This window comes from Pinus tabuliformis, chromosome 2_2, assembly GCF_031772625.1.
Source record: "Pinus tabuliformis cultivar Carrire ecotype Pingquan chromosome 2_2, CPIR1, whole genome shotgun sequence".
Taxonomy (NCBI): domain Eukaryota; kingdom Viridiplantae; phylum Streptophyta; class Pinopsida; order Pinales; family Pinaceae; genus Pinus; species Pinus tabuliformis.
Window position 1 is genome coordinate 1311274409 of NC_142300.1, and position 24313 is coordinate 1311298721.

Sequence of the window (24313 nt, forward strand, 5' to 3'; positions counted from 1 at the left end):
TAGAATCGTTGCAAAATAAATTTAAGTTTGAAATTTTTTCAAAGATTTGAAACATTAGTTATGGTGCTCAAGAATATATTTGATTTGAGATATTACACTATAATAACAATGTTTTTTGCTGAGGTGATTTGAGATATTACAATATAGTAACAATGTTTTTTGTTGAGGAATTGTGATAGGTATTTATGGTTATATAACTATTTGGAATTAAGAAAGTTCCATGTCTTTCCAAGTTTTAATGAGCAAGTGTAAGTGAAAAACAAATACTTATCACAATTGATCAGTTAAAAACAAGTATTTATGATTTTGATTGTATTGTGTGCTCGCCACAACTGCTAAAAGTAAAATTATCTTTTTATAGAAAAATATAATATATATAACAAACAACTTATAAAAAAGAAAATACCTACAACATAGCTAGGTAGACCTCAGTATATCTTATCATATCGAAGAGTAACAAGTAAGGGATAGTGAGAGTCCAATTTATAAAGCTCTAAGTCTACGCAACCATTTGTTCATACACACAAACCAAACCAACAAACATAAATGTATCTCGCTTTTGAAGAGTGGGAGTTGCAGAGGCTAAGGAAGGAAACATGTGGAAGCACATCTCGAAGCTCCTAAATTAATTTTGGTAACTACTCTATAAGTTGGGCTTTATGTTCTTTTGTAGATTATATGGAAGACTTCAATATAAAATTGCATTTCAAAAAGCCCGAGGAGACAAGAAAATCATATTGTGGCTATATTGAAACATTGAAGCCTTTCAAATGGTTTTGGATTAATCCAAATATTTGTATTCCATTAAAAAAAAAACATGTTTACAAATATGTTAGTGCATGTGTACTATGATGTTAGGATTTTGTCAACCATTTTTATAGTTTGGTTTTTAATAAAAAATGTTTCTTGTTTTTCTTTTGGATAGAAAATATTTTTATAATTAAATAAAACAAATGCATAAGTTAATTAAATATGTTAACAATGGTGTACTATTATTTCTAAATTTTTATAAATTAAAATTAAATAACAATATTTGATTTTTCATTTTTAAAAATGATGGGTTATTAAATATATTTTATAAAATTTTTAAAATTTAATATATAATTATTATAGTTGAATTTTTTAAATTTAATTTCTATTTGAATTTTCAAAATGGAAATTATATATGTTATTAAAAAAAAAATTATTGTTTTTGTGAGAACAAATTAAAAGGTGAACTTTGACTAGAATATATTAAAAATGATAATTTAATTTTAAAGGATAAAAAAATATACATATTTTATTTTTTTGAAAATTTTAATGATATATTTATTTATCATTGTTTTATTTTTTAAATTAATTATATATATATATATATTTTTTTTTAATTTATACAAAATTAAATTAATAATAATTTATTTTTTTGTAACTAGACTGAGGCTAGTTGGGGCCAACTTGCTTATTGGTTGGAAGAAGACCCATCCACCCAACATGTGATGCTTATCACCACGATTATAAGAGGCTTGGTAGAGAGTGCTCCTTTTTTTACTAAGCTTCAATGAGTGTCAAGTTTTTTGTAAGAGCACAGGTAGATTAAAACAGAAAAGACAAGAAAAAAGTTGAAAACTATTTTCTTTCTTACCCTACCTAATTATTCATCAATTTATAACATTTAAAATGAAAACTATTTTCTCTCCAACATTACTTAGTTATTCATTATTTTATAATATTTTTCCACATAAATAGAAGAGTGGTAGCCATGCAAAGAAATAAAGTACTTGAATACTAAAACAATCACATCTTTAAATTTAAGATTAACTTAAGCATGAGAACGTTGTTGCCAAGTGTAAGAACACCCAGGATTTGGAAGTAAAGTCGTGATGATCTTGACAAATAGCTTAAAATCCTCTATAATCAATGCTCTAACATAAGTAATCACTGTTTTTTTTTTTTTTCTAAGTAAAAGTAATCTATTAATATGTACAAAAAGATACAAAGAGGACAAGGCCTCAAACAAGGTAGCGTAGAGTATCAACAAAATCTGGACTGCCCCAACATTGGGGAAACCAGTCTAGTGAGAGCAGAAACTTCAAAAATGGTATCACTTCTCAAGTCTAGACCCCACAAAAAACAGTAAGATGGTTCCTTAACGGTTAGTCCATATAGGAAGCCATAAACCAGGCAACACTAGAAAGAAACAAAAAAACCAGATAATGAACACCTCGGTGTCCACAGCCGACCTCGTACTATCATCAGGCAAGTGCATATCGCTGGAAGTAAAGGCATTGCCCTTTGGTCTGCCCATTCTGCAATCCACCGTCGGGTCCGTGTCATCGCATTACACATGTGAATGTGTGGATGCTCCGCCCCTTGGTTTCCACTGATGAAATATTGCGATGCGATCTGATCGCAATTGCATATCGCTAAAAGTAGAGGCATTGCCTTTAGGTCTCCCCATTTTGCGATCCGCCGTCGGGTCTGTGTCATTGCATCACACATGTGAAAGTGTGGAGGCTCCGCCCCTAGGATTCCGCCGATGCGATATTGCGATGCGATCTGATCGCAATCGCATATCGCTATAAGTAAAGGCATGGCCCTTAGGTCTCCCCATTCTACGATCCGCCGTCGGGGCCGTGTCATCGCATCATACATGGGACAGGGTGGAGGCTCTGCCCCTTGGAGTCCACTGATGCGAAATAACGATGTGATCTGATCGCAATCGCATATCGCTATTAGTTAAGGCCTTGCCCTTAGGTCTCCCCTTTCTGCGATCCGCCAAAATTGCGATGTGATCTGATTGCAATCGCATGTTGCTAGTTATCAATCTGCGATCCACCATTACAGTTGCATTGTAGAGAGCCAAAGTCTGAGGTATGTTGGAGCGTGCTAAGGCATGATATCTCGAACTACTTAAAATAATGCCAATGAACCCTGCTCTTCTCAAATGCAGAGATCCGTTGCTCGGAAGCCAAATATCCGTCTTGTCCTGGGTAGGCAGGTGTCGCCTCATCTCGCCCCACCCCTGTTCCATCATTTTTAATGCCCGTCCATATACCTGCATCTGGGAGATCTGCATCCCTTTGGACCAGTATTTTGCACTCTTGATTTTGATCATGATTCTGAATTATGTCTAGAGCTCCAGTGAGAAGAGTGTGCCCAGTTTCCACCCCCAAATTGGCAAGTAGATCAGCGACCTTGTTTCCTTCCCGTTTAACGTGTTTGAATATGATGGCATGATTGGTGTGAATCGATTGTTCTATTGCATCCAATCTGGCTTCAAGTCTCCAACTGTTGGCAATTTTATGCGCATGTGTCGCATTGAGGAGTTGATTGGCCAAGTTGATGAGGATTAGGGAATCACCTTCAATCTCCAGAGGTTGGAAGCCATGACACTGGGAAAGGAGTAATCCTTGCCAGAGACCCTCCAGTTCAGCTGAGTTGTTTGTGTCCCAGCCAATGTTTCCGAAGTAGATTAGGAGAGGTGAACCCTCATGATCTCTAAATATGCCACCAAATCCTGCTTTGCCGGGATTTCCCTTTGAAGCTCCATCAAAGTTGAGTTTGAAAGTATGCTTTGGAGGGGGGGTCCATAAGTGCTTTCTGATGTTGTTGCCTTCTAAAGGTCTGTGATTGTGAGTATCTTGTGGGAGTTGTATGTTCCAATTTTCCCAGATGGATTTCTCATTTGCAAGAGTGGGAAAATCTTCCGTGTGCCAAGTTTGAAGCGCCAAGGTCTCTTTAAGATTGAGACAAAAGTTACCCCAAATGATTTCTACAGGAGTGCTTTGATCTTTGAATATGCGCTTGTTTCGTTCTTTCCATATTGTCCAGAGGAGAAGGCCGGGAATCAATCTCCATAATTGGTTGAGTAGTTCGCTTTTATAAGGGTTCTGGTGCCAATGGTGAATAGAGTTGATTATATCTTCGGACACTCTGCATCTTTTTTGAAAACGAAAGCTCTCCTTCTCCCACAGTTGATTGGCGAGAGTGCAAGAGTCCAAGAGGTGTTGGAGCGATTCCTCCTGAGAATTACAATTGGGACATATGGAGGGCCCGTGAAAGTTTCTTTTCCTAAGATTGTCCCAAGTGAGGATTTTCCAGTGCCCAACAAGCCAGAGGAATAGGGAGACTTTGGGCCATGTACCCGGTGACCAGATTCTACCCCATATAGGATCCAGGGGCATTGGATCATTGCATATAATTTTATAAGCCTCTTTGGTGGTGAAGGAGCCTTTTGGGGTATATCCCCATCTTAAAATATCCCTGCCTTCGGATGATCTAATGCGTCGATTCTGGAGCTCAGTCTCCATGACCTCCTTAGTCTGGTTATCTGCATTCCTGATTAGCCTGTCGATCTGCTTCCATTGTCTGTACCCCTGTTCTGTCTCTGGAATCCATTGTTGCTGGACGGATTCCTTTTGTTGCTCCTCCCACTCTTGGCAAAGAGGCGGTCTATAGATGTCGTTGAGCTTTGGTAGTTGGTTCTAGGCATCCGTCCAGAACCGAGCAGTGCTGTCGTTCCTTATTTCCCAAAAGCTGTGTTGTTGGATCAACAAGAAGTGTTGTCTGGCAGCGTTCCATATTAGTGATCCCTTTTCAGTTGGAGTGAATCTGATTAACTCCTCCGTTGGTCTGTGATTGGCATATTTGGCTGTCCAGATGGCTGCCCATGGCTTATTGGGAGCAGAGAGCCATTGCCACCATATTTTTGCACCCATGATAACATTGCTGTGATGGGGATCTCTCAGGCCTATACCCCCTTTTTCTTTGGGCTTGCATGCTGTCGTCCATTTTGCCAAGGCCCATTTGCGATTTGTGCCAGATACACCCTAAAGAAAATTGCATTGTAGAGCTTTTATTTTTCTAAGGACCCATTTAGGCACTGCCAATATTGAGAAAAGGTAGAGATGCATAGCCTGTAGCACAGCTTTGGTTAGCACTAATCTGCTAGCTATGTTCAGAGTTCTTTGAATCATAAAGTGAGACGAGATTCAAGTTTCTCAAGGAGCATACGCCAAGAGGCGTGCTTGATGGCAGAATCTATTAAGGGAGCTCCATGGTATTTGGAAGGTAAGGAGGCTATGGAGAAGCCCAGAATGCGGGTAATAGCATGCTGAGTAACAGGGGGGTGTGAAAAAAGAAGATCTGCGATTTGGCCGTGTTTATGCTCATCCCTGAAGCATCAGAGAAATCATTCAGAAGGGATATAAATTCCCTTAAAAAAAAAAAAAAAATTCAAACATGTCCCCCTATTTTAAATGAAACTTGTCTAAGAATTTTAAAAAATCTAAATTAAAACTTTCATAAAAGAGAAATAAATTTAAATTAAAACTCTCATAAAGGGAAAATTTTCAATTCATTTACATAATATTAAATTGAAAAGAAAGGTATGAAAAAAATTTATAAAGGAAAAATTTTGTTATATTATATTACCAAAAAAAATTAATTCTAATTTTTATAAAGAAAAAGTCTTAGTATACTTTGAAAAAAAAAAATCTTGAAAACGTGTATATTAAATTTAAAGGAAATCTTTGAAAAACTTCACATGAAAGGGAAAATCATATACATATAACATTTAAAGGAAATTTATGAAAAAAATATTATTATATTGTAAGGAAAAAGAAAAATCTTCAAAATGTGTATAATGAGGAAAAAATTAATTATCAAGTTGCCATATTTAAGAGATTGGTTTGAAGTTCGGAGAAAAATTAAATCAATTTAATGCATTGTCATTTTTTTGAAATTATGTGAATATGTAATAATATGTAAATAATAAGAAGGGTAATTAGTCATCATATTTAAACTATAATCTGTAATTTAAAACAATAATAACTAGCAATTGCACCGAATGTTGCAAAGGGAACGTCGTAAGGAAGTAGCCTAGGAAAGAGTAGCACTGATAGTGAAAATGTCAGGTCCAACATTTGGAGCAAAAATAAAGATGTGGTTCATAATCAAAATTGGTCCTTAAAAACTTTGGTAAAACTAAAACATAATTCCATGTATGGTACCACATTTAACATAATTCTATGTATGGCACCCATGTTCTCATCTATGTGTTAAGTACCCACCCATATTCTCAACCTAACTTGGAGGGGGGGGGGGGAGGTGCATACTAGTTAGTTATGAATTCTCTTTCATTGCAATATATCAATAGGTCGCAAACAAACAATGGGTGCAAATGATCGATGGGTTCATAACGGGCTCAATGATTCATTTAACCCATAATACTTTCCAATATCTGTCTCAAGACCACCATCTCAATGATTAATTTAGCCCATAATACTTTCCAATATCTTTCTCAAGACCACCATCCGAGCTATAAAGATTTAAATGTTCATGTTTTACTTTGTCACTCATTGGAATATCAACTGCACCATAAGATTATAATAATTTCCAATCTTTAATATTGTTATTAAATTTTGTATATTTTCTAAAAATATTCTTCAATTAATTTAAAAAAATGCATATAAAAATATCATTTCATTATATCCTATTTAAACATATAAATAACATATAATTATCATGAAATGTGATAAGACATTAGTGTCTTTTCCATCAATAATCCCTCTTCGTAAATCTTCTTTCAAAGCTTGGCATTTAGCAGACATCACAGACGAGTCAACATCTCTTCCAACTTCTCTCTACTGTTCACAAAATTGTTTAAAAATATGCCCACTTAAATCCATGTTGTTGCAGTGATTTGATGTTATCAGAAATTTCAAAAGAGCTCTCATACGCTTCCTTTTTGATCACATCCATGGAGGTGGCTTGCAATGATGTTAAGGAAGTTCCAAGTTTGTCATCAGTTGTGAAGGTGTATACCCCTCATTGCTTGCTGGTGGAGGATAAATTTGATGATGTTGAACAAAAGTAAGGATGTTCGGCCCATAATTTCTTCAAGGACAACTTCAATTGCTACATTCAATGCTTGACCAACCGCACCTGATTCAATTTCTCCATTTCATTATGTCAAAATGAGAAATGAAGGTTAAGAGTCTACTATCACCCCAGAAAGTTGGACTCCCATCAATAGCATATATGGCAGCCAAAGACAATCTTGGAAAATATGTGGAGCAGGAGAAGTGATCAGAGACCATGAAGGAGGTGGAGTGGAACCTTGCAAATTATTTGTCTTATATATACAAACTTTTGCTTCTTTGATATATTCAATTGGAAGATGGAACAAAAGGTTTGTCCCAAACAACATCCGAGTTTTATTCGAGTGCTTCAAATATTAATGGAATTTCATTGGATGCCACTACTCTTCCATTTTTGTTATTTTCCTCTTCCTGTAGTATGCCATTCTCCGTAAGTAGTAGTTCTATCTCACTTGTTCACAAAAACCAAACTGCTTGCCTTCCTATACTTCACCAACGGTTATTGTTATTCATCAGTCAAGGTTTGTTAAAAATGTAAGTATACCAACTCATACACCTATGTCCCATATTTATGACTCCACTGCATCACATAATACAATTAACTTTCATAATTTGTTAGTTATGATTCAATTCTTCACAATAACCACACTACTTTTCCTTCCAACCCTTCCCCTATGGTTGCAATTTCTCCTCAAATGGGAACTCTTAACAATGTAAGTAGACTAAGTGCTACAACTATACAACCACTTTCATTACTCCGTTGTACACATGGTAAAATTAACTCAGATGCCATTAGGAGGTAGTTAATTGGTACCTATGATTTGTTTTTTCACAGTAAATTTATTGCTCCTTTAACATTCCACCCTCACCAATCCTTAGGTTTACCCCCCACTTGGGATATGTTGACTATGTAAGTATATTGTCTGCTAGAACTGTATCAAATATGCCAGTTGTTGTAACTTCATCTCACCTACATTACTCAATTACATGTGTTAACAATGCATGTATACCAAGCTTCCAGAGTTGTGTCACCTTCATCACTCACTGCATCTATGGACAATGTGTGTATACCAAAGTTCTAGGGATTCCCTGGAGTGGCCATGAAAAGAAGGGATTGGGAAAAATCTGAACTAGTGGAAAAGGAAGAGAGGTCTCCTCGGGCAAGCCATAGCTACAGAGGGGGTTATGATGGGGAGACTCACAACGCCTAACCAAGCTAGCAACAATATCCCTACTTGCCTTTTTACTTAGAACGACATGGGTCATTACTGTAACGAATTTCTAGCGCAGTGTTTGCATTCTCCACCACATATGATGATTCAATAACAGAAATGTTTTTAATCGTCTAACATATCAAATAAATGGTGAAACATAGTACACAATGACACATAGGGGGGTTCTTCTCATAGGGAAACGCCTTACATCGTAATGATAATAATACAATATTTTGTTATAATTTGTTTAAAAAATCATAGGGAACTTTAGTAGGGAGGTGAATACTTTAAAACTCCATGAAAGCCCTTAATATGAAGTTAAAAAAAAATCCTTATAAAACAAAATTGAACAATTTAAAACAACTTTACTCATCTCTTGTTATGGAGGATAAATTAAGTCTTAATATAACTCTTCATCAATCCATTATATGCAATATTAATTCTATCTGCCTTATTATTAACTTCATCTTCTTCTAACAATGTATCATAACATAAAAAATAAGATATGACCACATCCAATCAAAATATGGAAACAAACGCTTTAGAAATAGAAAGGAAACACACTTAATGGTCATTGTTTCAAGTATCTCACCTTTAGGTTAGTGAATACTTTCTTGAGAAGTGGAGTTTTTCTGGAACCACCCTTGTAAACACTATTTGTGTGGAAGAGAGACTTAACTTCTATATCGATCACCATCTTTTCAAGTATTGCAAAGTCTTGTTCTTATCTGACTATGAGGTTTTTCTTAATGAAAAAGCTCCCAATTGGAGCTTGAGAGGTGGATGTATATGTAGTGCTTGAAACTTGGTTTCTTCCTTTTGCATCTCCAAATGTAACCACTTTTACTGATTTAGTAGGATTAAAGGAACTGATTTCAAATGTTCCCAATCTCTAAAATCAAGCTACTAACGTTCCATTTATCCTCTAACCAAAAAATATATCAAAACATGGTATTGTGCACTTTTTCACTATTATTAGTGCTTGTAAGAGAAGGTATTACAACCTTTTAACCCATTATGGAGTATTATTATCATTTTAAACAATGGAATTTCCTCTCATTCTATTCAAATCCAAATGGTATTGATAGATCCTTCTTGTAATAGGCTCTAGGTGCCTTACCAAATCCCTCAAAGAAGTTAATTATTTTGTGTAGTGGAGCTAGGTGATTGCTATGTCGATGCCTTTATCCATGGAAATAGAGAAAAAACTCGGATCCAACATGATATGATTTTCTAATAGCAATAACCATGCAAAATACCATACAAAATCCCTCTTATAACAAAACAAGAAAAAGAGTGACAAACTACCTCCAAGATGTCTATATTTTTTACCCTAGCAATATTAAAAGTCTATACATAAACCTTGAATATCTATGTGGAAGTAACCAAAAATCAATCCCACAGGAAAGGATCAACAACTCTTTTTATTAATAATAAAACGTACATCAAACTTCACCTCTGGTAGCAAGGGAACCCTTTCCCTTGGCTGCAACCTTGTATGAAATAGATCCATTTTGTGTCTTGTAACCTGGGGTTCCATTGCACAATCGCATATTCAAGATAATGGATGAATTCATGTAAATTCCATTGCCTTGGATTTGTGCATAGTCCTATAATATGATACCTGCATAGATGAGAATTTGGTAATTAATAGGAATAAACAATTTGTTGTCAACACTATGTTTCAAAGTATAGATATTGTCAATATCCTTCATCCAGAAAAGGGTTATCTTCCCTTGTATTCTTTTAATACAAATTTAAAAGGGTTTAGTTTCCTCTGGACTCAAATTATCAGCTGGTTCCCTCCCTAGATGGAACTGTCTATAATATTTGGTTTTATTGCCCCATAGGACCCATATCCTTTATCCCACTTCCGCTCATTCCCATTCAAATACATGCACAAAGGAAACAACAAGGGGTCTTTCGGAACCTATGATTGATCGATAGCCATAATAAAGAACAACAAAACATACCTACTCCCTCCCACAAAAGTGATACAACATTGACGAGCAACATATCAGAGATGAGATGGAGATTTCATCATGGACCTGGATACGGCATGATGAGTGTTGGTCGAAGGACTAATGCATGAGGATGGGAAGCACTTTGGCCACACAGAGCAAGTGATCATGCATGGAGCAAGTGATCATGCGTGCAACTGAAGTATTCTACCCACACAGAGAGGCTTGTATGCGTGAGACTACAATTGAAAATTTCCTAGATCAAAATTGTGGCTACAAACCAAAACTCTAATCTGCATGTGCAAGCTTTGGACACTGCAATTTCAGACCTGTATGAACCAATATCTCCAACCAAACTCAAACTTGTGTGAGCCAAATCAAAGATAAGAGAAGAAGAAAACCATGGCAATGTAATTATTATAAAATGTAATTATCACATAGAGGAACCATGGCAATGATAGTTTTCTCTAGGTTTTCAAACAGTTGCATCCATGGAGGCACAACTGACTGTAACCTTTATTCCCTGGTTGAGTGTGATGACTTATGGGCCTTCAGAGCCTTACCCTCTTCAACACTGGTAGTGGGTTATTTTACTTGTGGTCTCTCATATGGGACTCTTGGGCTTGATCTGTCTTCCGACACATCAATTTTGGAGGATGAGAGTCTCGTTTATGGCTCTTGTAAATACACATCTAGCTAGAATTCTCTGTGTCGACGTTTCTCCACATATTGAAGAATTGTTTCTTAATGATGAATAATATGCCCCAGAGTGGCCGTGATAGGGGAGGCTCCCTTTTTTCTCATTTGGGTTTTCTTTCCATCAAACAGACTAGTGTTATCACTTTTGTGGAAGGGAACATGTATGTATTCTTGTTCCTTTATTATGGTTATCGATCAATCATAGGTTCCGAAATACCCCTTGTTGTTTCCTTTGTGCGTGTGTTTGACTGGGAATGAGCAGAAGTGGGACAAAGGATATGGGCCCTATGGGGCAAGCAAACCAAATATTACAGACAATTGCCATCTAGGGAGGGAACCAACAAATAATTTGAGTCCAGAGGAAACTAAATCCTTCTAAATTTGTATTAAAAGTATAAAAGGGAAGATAACCCTTTTTTGGATGAAGGATAGTGACAATATCTAGACTTGAAACATAGTATTGACAAAAACTAGTTTATTCCTATTGATTACCAAAATCTCATCTATGTAGAGATCATATTATAGGACTATACACAGATCCAAGGCAATGGCATTTAAAGGAGTTCATCCATTATCTAGAATATGTGATTGTGCGGTGGAACCCCAGGTTAAAAGACACAAAATGGATCTACTTCATACAAGGTTGCAGCCAAGGGAAAGTAGTCCCTTCCTACCAGAGGTGAAATTTGATGTATATTTTATTATTAATAAAAAGATTTGTTGATCCTTTCTAATGGGTTTGATTTTTGGTTACTTCCACATAAATATTCAAGGCTTATGTATAGATTTTTAGTATTGCTAAGGTAAAAAATATAGACATCTTGGAGATATTTTGTCACTCTTTTTTTGTTGTGTTATAAGAGGAATTTTGTATGTTATTTTGCATGGTTATTTCTATTAGAAAATCATATCATGTTGGATGATTCCTAGTTTTTTCTCTATTTTCATGGATAAAGGCATCAACATAGCAATCACCTAGATTCATCACCATGCTAACATTGCGCTCCACTACAAGAAAGAATTAAATTCTTTGAGGGATTTGGTAAGGCACCTAGAGCCTATTACAAGAAGGATCTGTCAATACCATTTGATTTGAATAGAATGAGAGGAAATTGCATTGTTTGAAGTGATAATAAAGCTCCACAATGGGTTAAAAGGGTGTAAGACCTTCTCTTACAAGCACTACTAATAGTGAAAAAGTGCACAATACCATGTTTTGATATATTTTTTGGTTAGAAGATAAATGGAATGTTAGTAGTTTGATTTCAGAGATCAGGAGCATTGAAATCAATTCCTTTAATCCTACTAGATCAGTAAAAGTGGTTACATCTGGAAATGCAAAGGGAAGAAACCAAGTTTCAAGCACTACATTTACATCCACCTCTCAAGCTCCAATTGGGAGCTTTTTCATTGAGAAAACCCTAATAGTCAGATAATAACAAGACTTTGCAACACTTGAAAAGATGGTGATCGATATAGAAGTTAAGTCTCTCTTCCACACCAATAGTGTTGGTAGGGGTGGTTCTAGAGATTTTTTAAACAAATTGTAACAAAATATTTGTTATTATTATTATTTTAAATTACATATTATAGTTTAAAAGCAATGACTAACTGCTTTGCTATTTCATTTTTCTGCGGACTTCAAATCAATCTCTAATTTTTTTAGTTTTTATTTTTGGTAGGTAAGCACCCACGGGGGATTTGAACCAGTGACCTATCACAAGGAGTGTCTTAATAGTGCACCCATTCACCGTCAATCCAAAGCCCCATGGGCGTTCAAATCGATCTCTTAAATATGAAAACTGGATAATCACTTATTTCCCTATTATATACATTTTGAATATTTTTCTTTTTCCTATAATAATATTTTTTTCATAAATTTCCTTTAAATGTTATATATATATATAATAATATACACATTTTCAAGTTTCGTTTTTTTTCAAAATATACTAACAATTTTTAAATTTGTTTTTGGTAATATAATATAATAAAAGTTTTCTTTATGAAATTTTTTCCATACATTTATTTTAAATTTAATATTTATATTTTGTAAATGCGTTGAAATTTCCAACCTATTTCTCTTTTATGCGAGTTTTAATTTAAATTTTTTTAAATTCTTATACAAGTTTCCTTTAAAATAGGGGACATGTTTCATTTTTTTAAGGAAATTTTATATAAATTTATTTATTTATTTTAATTTTCTAATTAATTTTTTGAATTATATTATATAATATATTAAGAAATATATATAGATATAGATATCAATTTTTATTAATAATATTGAGAGTGATACTCATGTTAATAATGATTATGGAGAATTTGATACCCATGTTACAACGTTGATTATGGAGGATCTTAAGCTACTTGTCAAAATCATCATGACTTTTGGTGCCAACATATAGCAGAAGAGTAGTGACTGTACTAGGAAGCTTGCGGCCATTGCACCCCTTAACTTCCAAATGCTCTTCTAACTTATCCATGTAAATGCCAAAAAGGGTAGGGAAAGGGGACACCCTTGCTTAACCCTGATATTGCATTTAATCTCTTTAGACCAATCCTAGGTGTTCTTAAGCTTGGCAACAACGTACTCATGCTTCAGTTAATCTTAATTTTAAAGATTTGATTTTTTTAATATTCAAGTACTTTATTTCTTTGCATGGCTACCACTCTTCTATTTATGTGTAAAAATATTATAAAATAATGAATAATTAGGTAATGTTGGAAAGAAAATAGTTTTCATCTTAAATGTTATAAATTGATCAATAATTAGGTATAGTAGGAGAGAAAATAGTTTTCAATTTTTTTCCTTGTCTTTCTTTTTTAATTTCCCATGGGCTCTTACAAAAGACTCCACACTCACTCAAGCTTAATAAAAAATGGAACAAGCTCGACCAAGCCTCATATAATCCTGGTGATAAGCATCACATCTTGGGTGGATCCATCTTCTTCCAACCAATAAGCAAGCTAGCCCCAACTAACCTCAGTCTAGTTACAACAAAAATATTATTATTAATTTAATTTTATATAAATTAAAAAACGTATATGATTAATTAAAAAAATGATTAAAAATACATCATTAAAAATTTCAAAAAGATAAAATAGGTGTATCTTTTTATTCTTTAAAATTAAATTATCATTTTTAATATGTTCTAGTCAAAGCTTACCTTTTAATTTGTTCATACAAAAAAATTTAATTGATTTTTTTAATAATAAATATAATTTCCATTTTGAAAACTTGAAAATTCAAATAGAAATTAAATTTAACTTTAATAATTATATATTAAATTTTTAAATTTTATAAAATATAATTATTAACTAATAATTTTTAGAGATAAAAAATTAAATATTATTATTTAATTTTAATTTATAAAATTTAGAAATAATATTATTACCATTGTCAACATATTTAATTAACTTATACATTTGTTTTATTTAATTATAAAAATGTTTTCTATCCAAAAGAAAAATACGAAACAATTTTTATTAAAGCCAAACTACATAAATGGTTGACAAAATCCTAACATCATTGTCTTCATGCACTAATATATTTATGAACATGTTTGTTTGGTTTTTTATAATGGAATGGACACAAATATCTAGATTAATCCAAAACCATTTATATGCTTTAGTAATTTCGAAGGCTTCAATGTTTCAATATAGCCAAAACATGATTTTCTTGTCTCAAGAGGCTTTTTAAATTGCAATTTTATATTGAAATATACCATATAATCTACAAAACTTTAGCCAAAAAAAAGGTACATATTTGCACTACAAAAGAACATAAAGGCCAGCTTATAGAGTAGTTACCAAATTAATTCAAGAGCTTCGAGATGTGCTTCTCTTGAAGTGTTTCCTTCCTTAGCCTCTGCAACACCCACTTTTCATAAGCCAAATACATTGATGTTTCTTGGTTTGGGTAGACCTAGAGCTTTATAAATTGGATTCTCACTATCTCTTACTTGTATTACTCTTCGATATGATAAGATACTTTTATTTTAGCAGTTGTGGCTAGCACACAATACAATCAACATCATAATTACTTTTTTTTACTGAGCAATTGTGATAAGTATTTGTTTTTCACTTAAAGTTGCTCATTAAAATTTGGAAAGACATGGAACTTTCTTAATTCCAAAGAGTTATATAACCATAAATACCTATCACAATTCCTCAACAAAAAACATTGTTACTATATTGTAATATCTCAAATCAAATATATTCTTGACCACCATAATTAATGTTTCAAATTTTTGAAAAACCTTTCAAACTTAAATTTACTCTAAATTCCGGTTAATATATATATATATATAAACTCAATATACACCATTTTTATATATAATTTTCTTTAAACTCAATATGCAGACTATTTTAAATATTTTTTTGAAGAATCCTTCTACAAAGACTCAAATTAGATTTTTCCCTAATTTTTTCCCTCTAATCCTTTTGATTCTTCATGGGACTGGATCTGCGACTGTAAGTATTAATGAGTTAAAAGTCTCTAAATATTATTTTTAGTTTTATGATGTGGATTGTATTGAGTGACAGAGCTATTATAATTTTTAGTTTATGATGTGGATTTTATTGAGTGATAGCCCTATTATAAAAACAAAAATATAATATTTTTTTTTTAGACAATTGTAAATTTGTTCATAAAGAGAAAATTGAAATTGAGAAGACAATACACTAATACTCTCGATCTTAAAATGGTCATATTGCATTAAAATTTTTCCTTTTTCCAGTCTGTAATCTAATGCACAAATGTCATAAACAAAAACAACCTATGGACTTAAAATGGTCATATTGCATTAAAATTTTTCCTTTTTTCAGTTTGTAATCTAATGCACAAATGTCAAAAAGAAAAACAACCTATGGACAAAAATCAGTAGCTAAAATGTAATCTATTATTACCTTCGGTTGTCTGCCAAACTAAGGTTTTACTCCATTTAAATTTCCAGCTGCCTATTATTTTACAGAAGTCCAAAACTTACCATGCCACAAAAAGCTACCCACATGGACCGTTGAGGCACAAAGTATCAAAGATCATAGGCCCACAGCTCTTGAACACAACACACAAACACTGAACACAAAACATACTTCCATTCATCGATTAACAGGTATATATACAAGCTGGAGAAGTTTCTGGAGATCAATTCAGGCCTTCGGCTGTCTGCTAAACTAAGGTTTTACTCCATGTAAATTTCCAGCTGTCTATTATTTTACAGAAGTCCAAAACTTACCATGCCACAAAAAGCTACCCACATGGACCGTTGAGGCACAAAGTATCAGAGATCAGAGGCCCACAGCTCTTGAACACAAAACACAAACACTGAACACAAAACATACTTCCATTCATCAATTAACAGGTATATATACAAGCTGGAGAAGTTTCTGGAGATCAATTCAGGCGGTGGCTTCCTGAAGAAGCTTGCCTATTTTCAACAAATTCTAGAATCAACATTTAAATCGCTGTTGAACATTGGTAGCGGGTAGTTGGAATTACTTAGTTTCTTCCAACACTCCCCCTTAATTCCAACTACATACAATAAACAAGACACTATACTCTTAATTGTCATGCCTGCTGGTCTAAGTCTCAGCTAGGCTTATAACATAATTTGGATTTTCTACAATGCACAACTTATTTCTACACATTTCAAATTTAGCCTTTCCAAGAGGCTTGGTGAATATGTCAGCCACATTTTCATTTGTATTACAATATGATAAGTCAATTTCTTTTGATTGCAATTTTTCTCTTACAAAATGATGTTGTGTCTCAATGTGTTTTGTCCTTGCATGATATATAGGATTGTTTGCCAATTTAATAGTGCTTTGATTGTCACATATTATTACTGAAGGTGCTTGTTGTGTTTCTCCAACATCTTCAAGTATCCTCTTAAGCCATACTGCTTCACAAGTAGCACTGCATAATTCTCTATACTCAGCTTCAGTGGATGACAATGAAACAGTTGATTGTTTCTTACTACTCCATGATATTGGTCCTGAACCAATATTGAACATGTATCTAGTAGTAGATTTCCTATCATCTAGATTTCCAGCCCATTCAGAATCAGAATAACCTGCCAATTCAACATCAAATTCATCAGTATACATAATACCAAAATTAAGTGTTCCTTTCAGATATTGAAGGACTTTCTTTGCTGCTTTCCAATGGCTTTCACAAGGCTTAGCCATGAACTGACTAAGTATGCTGACAGAATATGCTATATCTGGCCTGGTAGTGGTGAGATAGTTCAGACTTCCCACCAGTTGACAATACAGAGTTCCATTCACCTCTTTGGTTCCATCATCACTGCACAATTTGACATTCTGTTCTAAAGGAGTAGATGTTGCCTTGCATTCAATCATATTGAATCTTTTAAGGATTTCCCTTGTATATTTGCTTTGTGTGATTAGTGTCTTACCAGGCTCCCTCCAAACTTCAAGACCTAAACAATAATGCAATTCACCAAGATCCTTCATCTCAATTACATGTGACAACTGATTTTTAATTTCTTCAATCACCTTGCATGCATTTCCTGTTATGATAAGATCATCAACATATACAGATATTAAAGCAACATTCTTGCCTTCACCTTCCTTGATGTACAAGTTAGGATCATTTTTGCTTCTCATAAAACGTTTCTCATAAAAGAAAGAATCGATTTTCACATACCATGATCTTGGTGCTTGTTTCAAGCCATATAAAGCTTTCTTTAACCTGCAAACCAAATGCTCCTATCCCTGTTTTACAAACCCTTTAGGTTGAACTAAATAAAATTCTTCTTTTAACTCACCATTCAAAAATGCAGATTTGACATCTAACTGATGCATTTTCCAATTATATTTTGTAGCTAATGCAATCATGATTCTAATTGTGTTCAACTTAGCTACAGGTGCAAAAGTATCTTCATAATCAATTCCCTCCTTTTGTGAATATCCTTTTGCAACCAATCTAGCTTTATGTTTATCAATACTTCCATCAGCATTAAATTTAGATTTATAAAGCCATTTGCATCCTATGGGAACTTTGTTTTTAGGCAATTCTATTAATTCCCATGTGTCATTCTTCATTATAGAGTTATACTCTTCATTCATTGCATTTCTCCATTCTTCGTATTCTTTAGCTTCATCATAGCTTGAAGGTTCTACAACATTCATAACAAGAGACATTAATGCATAATCTTTATACCTTACAGGTACCTGACTTTGACGTGATGACCTTCTTGGAGTTTTACTGCTTTCATCTTTCTTTTGGCTTTGGAGAGTCTCCTCTCCTCTCTTTGGAGTGTCTTGACTGCTTGATGCTACTTGTTCTTGATCTTGTACCTGTTCCTATGCTTGTTCCTATTCTTATTCAATACTTGTGTCTAATTTGACATAATCATCAATATCATGCCATACACTAGTATTATTTATTTTATCACCTTTATTTGCATTCTCATGAAACACCACATCCCCACTTGCAAGCAATCTATGAGTACTGGGATCAAACAACTTCTATGCTTTCTGATTATCACAATAACCAATAAATATGTACTTAATTGAATTTGCATCAAGTTTTCTTCTTTCAACTTTTGGGATATGAGCAAATGCCTTGCAACCAAAAACTCTTAAATGACTCACTTTTGGTTTGTACCCATAAAATGCTTCAAAAGGTGTTTTAAGCTCTAGACTTTTGGTTGGACTTCTATTTTTTAAATAAACAGCAGTATTAATGGCTTCAGCCCAAAAAACATTAGAGATATTTTTACCTTGAAGCATACTACGTGCACATTCAACTAGTGTTCTGTTTTTCCTCTCAGCAACTCCATTTTGTTGAGGTGTATGTGGCATTGTAAATCATTGCAGAATCCCATTGCTTTTACAATATTGATTAAACTCTCTTGATTTGAATTCTCCCCCTTGATCAGATCTCAAAATTTTGATGTAATTACCAGTTTGTTTTTCTACCATGTTCTTAAATTCTTTAAAATACTCAAAGACATCACTCTTCTTTCTTATGAAATAAACCCATGTATACCTAGATCTATCATCCACAAAAATAAGTAAATACCATGATCCACCAATAGATCTAGTTTGCATAGGTCCACATACATCAGTATGAATTAATTCAAGTATTTCCCTTTGCCTTTTTTCTTTATGTATAGGGAATTCCTCCCTATGTTGCTTGCCAAGTACACATGCTTCACATTCAACATGATCATTCTTCAAGACAGGAAGACCTTCAACCATTGTGTTCTTTTGAAGTAGCACTAAATCTTTGTGATTTAGATGTCCATACCTTTGATGCCATAAATCTACTGTTGATATTGCTGTAGATGCCAAGGCTTGATGACTTTTCCTGGTCACATCCAGTTTATACAAGCCTCCAACTCTGGTTCCTGTGGAAATAACCTTGTATTTATCTTGAATGTCTTTCACTACACACTGTGATTTAACAAATTCCACCTTCAAATCTTGGTCAGTAATAGTAGAAATAGAAATCAAATTCTTTTTGATATCAGGAACATACATCACATTATGGATCTGTTTCTCTTGTCCATTAGGCAAATTCACACCTATTACTCCATAACCTTGAACTTTAAGTGATCTGTTATCTCCTAGGCAAACATATGTTCCATCAATGTTTTCATGATATTCATCAAACCACTCCTTATTACAAGACATATGTAGTGATGCACCAGAATCAATGATCCAAGCATTCTTATCATCATTTTCCACAGACAATTCAGCATCAGAAACAAACAATTTAATATTTTTAAATCCATCATTGATTGAGGTACCTCTGTCCACAAAATTTCCATTATGCCTTCTGTTTCTCTGCCTAGACTCATTATATTTCTTTTAATAACAATCTTTAGAATGATGCCCAGGTTTGCCACAATAATAACACTCATCATTTCTCTTATGGATTGGAAATTTAGACTGTGTCATACCTTTTTGCTTTGCTTGAAACTTGCCTCCTTTGTTCTTGTCCCATGGCTTGCTTCTGTATGGATATTTTCCCTTGGCCACTGTTAGGATATTCCGACACATAGGATATAGTTAAGTTCAACTTGGTCTAGTATAGAGTTAGGTTAGAGTTAGGTAAAGTGTGTTTCTTTACCGTTGTACATTTTGTAACTTACAATCCGACAGTCACGATATGTTGTGATCCGACGGTTCACTCTCACCTCGGTATTACCGACACTTGATCCGTGGCTTGACAACCGATTGGTCCATGAGTTCTATTTAAAGCGCATGGAGGGTCATTGTTCGGGTAATCCGTGCATGAGAGAAGCTTATGTAAATTTTCATTCTTTGATTAATAAATTGCCTGTAGTACCCACGTTGGGACAGGCCGTGGACTGTTTCCCTCCTTGCACTTTGAGGGTTTTAACCACGTCAAAAATACTGGTGTATTGATTTGAGATCTGGTTGTGAGCGGTGTCCTTTTCGTATTCTTTCTGAGGAACTTACCCTGTGAATTCCTACATGGTATCAGAGCTATTTGAGGGCCGCGTCCGTTGGTGATCCAAATCTGAAGCCGGTAGAACTGCATGCAGCTGTCATTTCCTAGATCTGCTGTTTCTGACTGCTTTCGGGCCGAGAGGACTGCTCTGTTGCGTTCGGAGCATCTGTTCCAGTGAGGAACCCCTTTCGTTTCACGCGAAAAGGTTTCCGGTAGCCCTAGCTGCGTCATTTTTCAGATCGGGAGGTATACAGTGTTTTTTTTTGCAGTTTACTGTTATTTTCTCTCTGCTTATTTCGGTCTCAGTTTATTTAGCCTTTTTTTTAACCGGATCTATACCTTTCATTTCTGCGTATGCTCTTTGCCCTGCGACTCTGTGCGATCTGGGCAAATCAGAAACAGAAAGGAAGGATTTTTCTCATGCGTATGCTCTTTTCCCTGCACCTTAGTGTGATCTCGGAAAATCAGAAACATTGAGAAAAATATTTAGTTTTTCGGCTAAAGCTAACTTTGAGATTTTTTTTTTTAAATTTCTAGTTTTTTGGCTAAAGCTAACTTCGAGCCGTAAGGTTCGTTTTTCTTTGCATATTCGTGTTGGGTTTTGTGTTTTGTGTTTTGTAGGGAAAAAGAGCTTTCTCAAGGCAAGCACGCAAACCAAGCCCCCCCCCCCCCCCCCCCCTCTCTCTCTCTCTCTCTCTCAAATTTTTTGTATAGATCAATTGGTTCAAAGCTATTTTAAGAGAGTAGAGGTCTTGGGTTCAAGTCTCCATTTTGTGGGGGCGGATTTTTTCATTCCCGCACATTCGCGCACTTTGCCGGCAACGTCAACAATTTTTTTCAAAAAGCCATAACTTCTTCATCCGGAAGCCTTTTTCAGAGCCGTTTTTTTTAAAACCGCCTATTTTTTCGAGATCTATCCATTGGAACACTTACTTTCAGCATCTTCAGCTTCAGTTTTTAAAAAAAATGGAAAGTCCATGCCAAGTCATTCTTGACAGCACTAACTACTTCCAATGGGTAGCCTACATGGGAGATTTACTTAGAAGTAAAGGTCTCTACAGAATAGCCACAGACCAAGAGAAGAAACCAAAAGATGAAGACAAGGTGGCAAAATGGGAAAATAGACAAGATCAAGCACGTGGTTTGATAGGGATGTCTGTTTCTCCTGATCTTAGATTCCACATTGCAGAACTTGAGACTCCTCATGAAGCATTAGAAAAACTTGCTAAAGTTTTTGGGATTAAAAATGAAATTAGAGCCCATCAACTTGAAAATGAGCTGCTTACTTTGGATCCTAATAATTTTTCTTGCATTGAAGATTTCTTGTCCAAATTCAAGACCCTTAGATATCTCTTGGAAGGTGTTAAAGTTAAGAAAGAAGATGTTAACCTTATTTATTCCATCCTTACTAAGTTGGGACCAGCCTACTCTGTATTTGTTTCCACTTTCCATTCTACAAGGGAAGCTTTCATTTGTCAAGGACAAGAATACAAGGCCCCTTCCTTTGACTCCTTTTGTGATTCCTTAATAAGAGAACAAGAAAAACTCTTACACCTTGGTCTTCTTAATCTTGGAAACTCTTCCACGAAAGCGTTAGCCGCCCAGCAGCAACCAAATTCAAAGAATCCTAAGAAGTCATATCCTCAAAAGAATGGTCCTAAACCATCTCAGCCTCAAAATGAAAGATCATTTCAGCAAAATGATAAGACCAATAAAAACAAATGGAAGAAGACTGATAGACATTGTAACTTTTGTAATCGAGATGGCCACTTAGAATCTAAATGCTTTAAGAAGATGGAAGCCTTGGAAGCCGCAATGAAGAAACATAACATCCATGTGGAGCCTACTTCAACTTCAACTTCCGGAATGGCACTTTCTGCATGTCATTATCAATCATCTCAGTCTGGTTATGCATTAAATGTATCTTCTTCTTCTTCTCATTCTCATGAGTGGCTCATTGATTCTGGAGCCTCTTGTCACATGGCCAAAAACCAAGCCATGTTTTCTTCTTTAAATGATTGTAACACCAAAAATATATATATTGGTGATGATAGATCTCTTAATGTTGTAGGGACTGGAACTGTTCATCTAGACAATGGTCAGTTTAATGATGTATTATGTGTTCCAACCTTATCCTGCAACCTTCTATCTGTCTATCAGATAACTCATTCAGGTGAAGGTAAAATTGTTGAATTTTCACCTCATGATGTTGTAATCAAGGATCTAAAAGATCCTAAACAGATTCTAGCTACTGGTCTTGCTGATGATTCCAAAAGGTTGTATAAGTTTCACAACTTTGGGTCATCAAATCTTCCCTCAGTATTTGTTGCTCATAATGATGAAGTGAGCAAACTTTGGCATGAGCGATTTGGTCACTTAAACTATCGCTCCCTTCAGCATCTATGTAAAGAAAATATGGTGACAGGTCTTCCTATGGTATCTTGCAGAGATGGTGTTTGTTCCGGATGTGTACTCGGAAAACATCATCGGGACAGTTTTGACAAACGTGCCTCTTGGCACGCCTCAGCCCCTTTACAGCTTGTGCACAGTGATTTATGTGGTCCTCTTCCTGTTGCTTCATTCTCTGGCTGCAAGTACTTCTTAACTTTCATTGATGATTTCTCCAGACGCACTTGGGTATACTTCTTAAAACTCAAGAGCGAAGTATTTAACACTTTTTTGGCCTTCAAAGCCTTTGTTGAAAAACAATCTGGACATCAAATTCTTAAGCTAAGAACTGATAATGGTGGAGAATATGTTAAAAACACATTCATCAACTTTTGCACCGAAAATGGAATTCAAATGCAACATACTGTTCCATACACTCCACAACAAAATGGTGTAGCTGAAAGGAAAAATCGCACCTTAAAGGAAATGGCTAATTGTATGCTGCAATCTAAAGGACTCAGTCTTAGTTTTTGGGCCGAAGCAATTAATTGTGCAAATTATATAATCAATCGCACTCCTACTAAGGTTCTAGAGAATATCACTCCAGAAGAAGCTTGGAGTTCCATTAAACCAGATGTAAGTCACTTTCGTGTGTTTGGAAGTGAAGCATGGGCCCATATTCCAGATGAAAAGCATAAAGCTTTAGAACCTAAGAGTGAGAAATGTACTTTTGTTGGATATTCTGAAGATGTAAAAGGTTATAGACTTATTCCATTTAAGTCCAAAAATGTTATCATTAGAAGAGATGTAAAATTTGATGAAAATAAATCGGCCTGCGAGCCTAGTCCGGCGGATGTGCCACCTCTTCCTATCTCTTCTACTTTTGAAAACATTTCTTCTTCAGATGATGAAAGCGAGGATGATAATCCTCCCCCACCTTCTCAGGATCCTCAACTTCCAAGATGGGTCCGTGCTACTCGGGATGCAGCAGGTGATCTTGCCGGTGATCCTACAGATCAGCGACGTACACGTTCTCAGTTTGAAAGAGCCTCTTCTTTACTGGCTCAAGCTCCAGTAAATCATGATCCTGACACTTTTGCAGAAGCTTCAGGCCATCCACATTGGGAAGCAGCTATGAATGAAGAATATCATTCATTGATGACAAATGATACATGGGATCTTGTTCCTCTACCAAAGGGACGCAAACTTGTTAGATGTAAATGGGTTTACAGAACCAAGTATGGACCAGATGGGAAAGTTGATAAACATAAAGCTCGTCTCGTTGCTAAGGGCTTTTCACAGGTTGAAGGCATTGACTACACTGAAACCTTCTCCCCTGTTGCCAAAATGAACTCTATCCGCCTTGTTCTTTCCCTTGCTGCCTCTTTAAAATGGGAAGTCCATCAGATGGATGTTAAATCTGCCTTCTTGCATGGGGACTTGCAGGAAGAAATCTATATGGAACAACCCATTGGCTTCATACAAACAGACTCCAGCCTTGTTTGTCGACTTAAGAAATCCCTTTATGGCCTCAAGCAAGCTCCTCGGGCTTGGTATGCCAAAATGGATAGCTTTCTTTTAGAATCTGGCTTTTCTAGGTGTCATTCTGACAATACTGTCTACACCAAGAAAGTGGGCAACTCTCTTATCATCCTTGTTCTTTATGTTGATGATCTTATTCTTACTGGTAGTGATCCCAACCTTATAAACCATGTGAAGTCCAGCCTTAAAAAGAAATTTGAAATG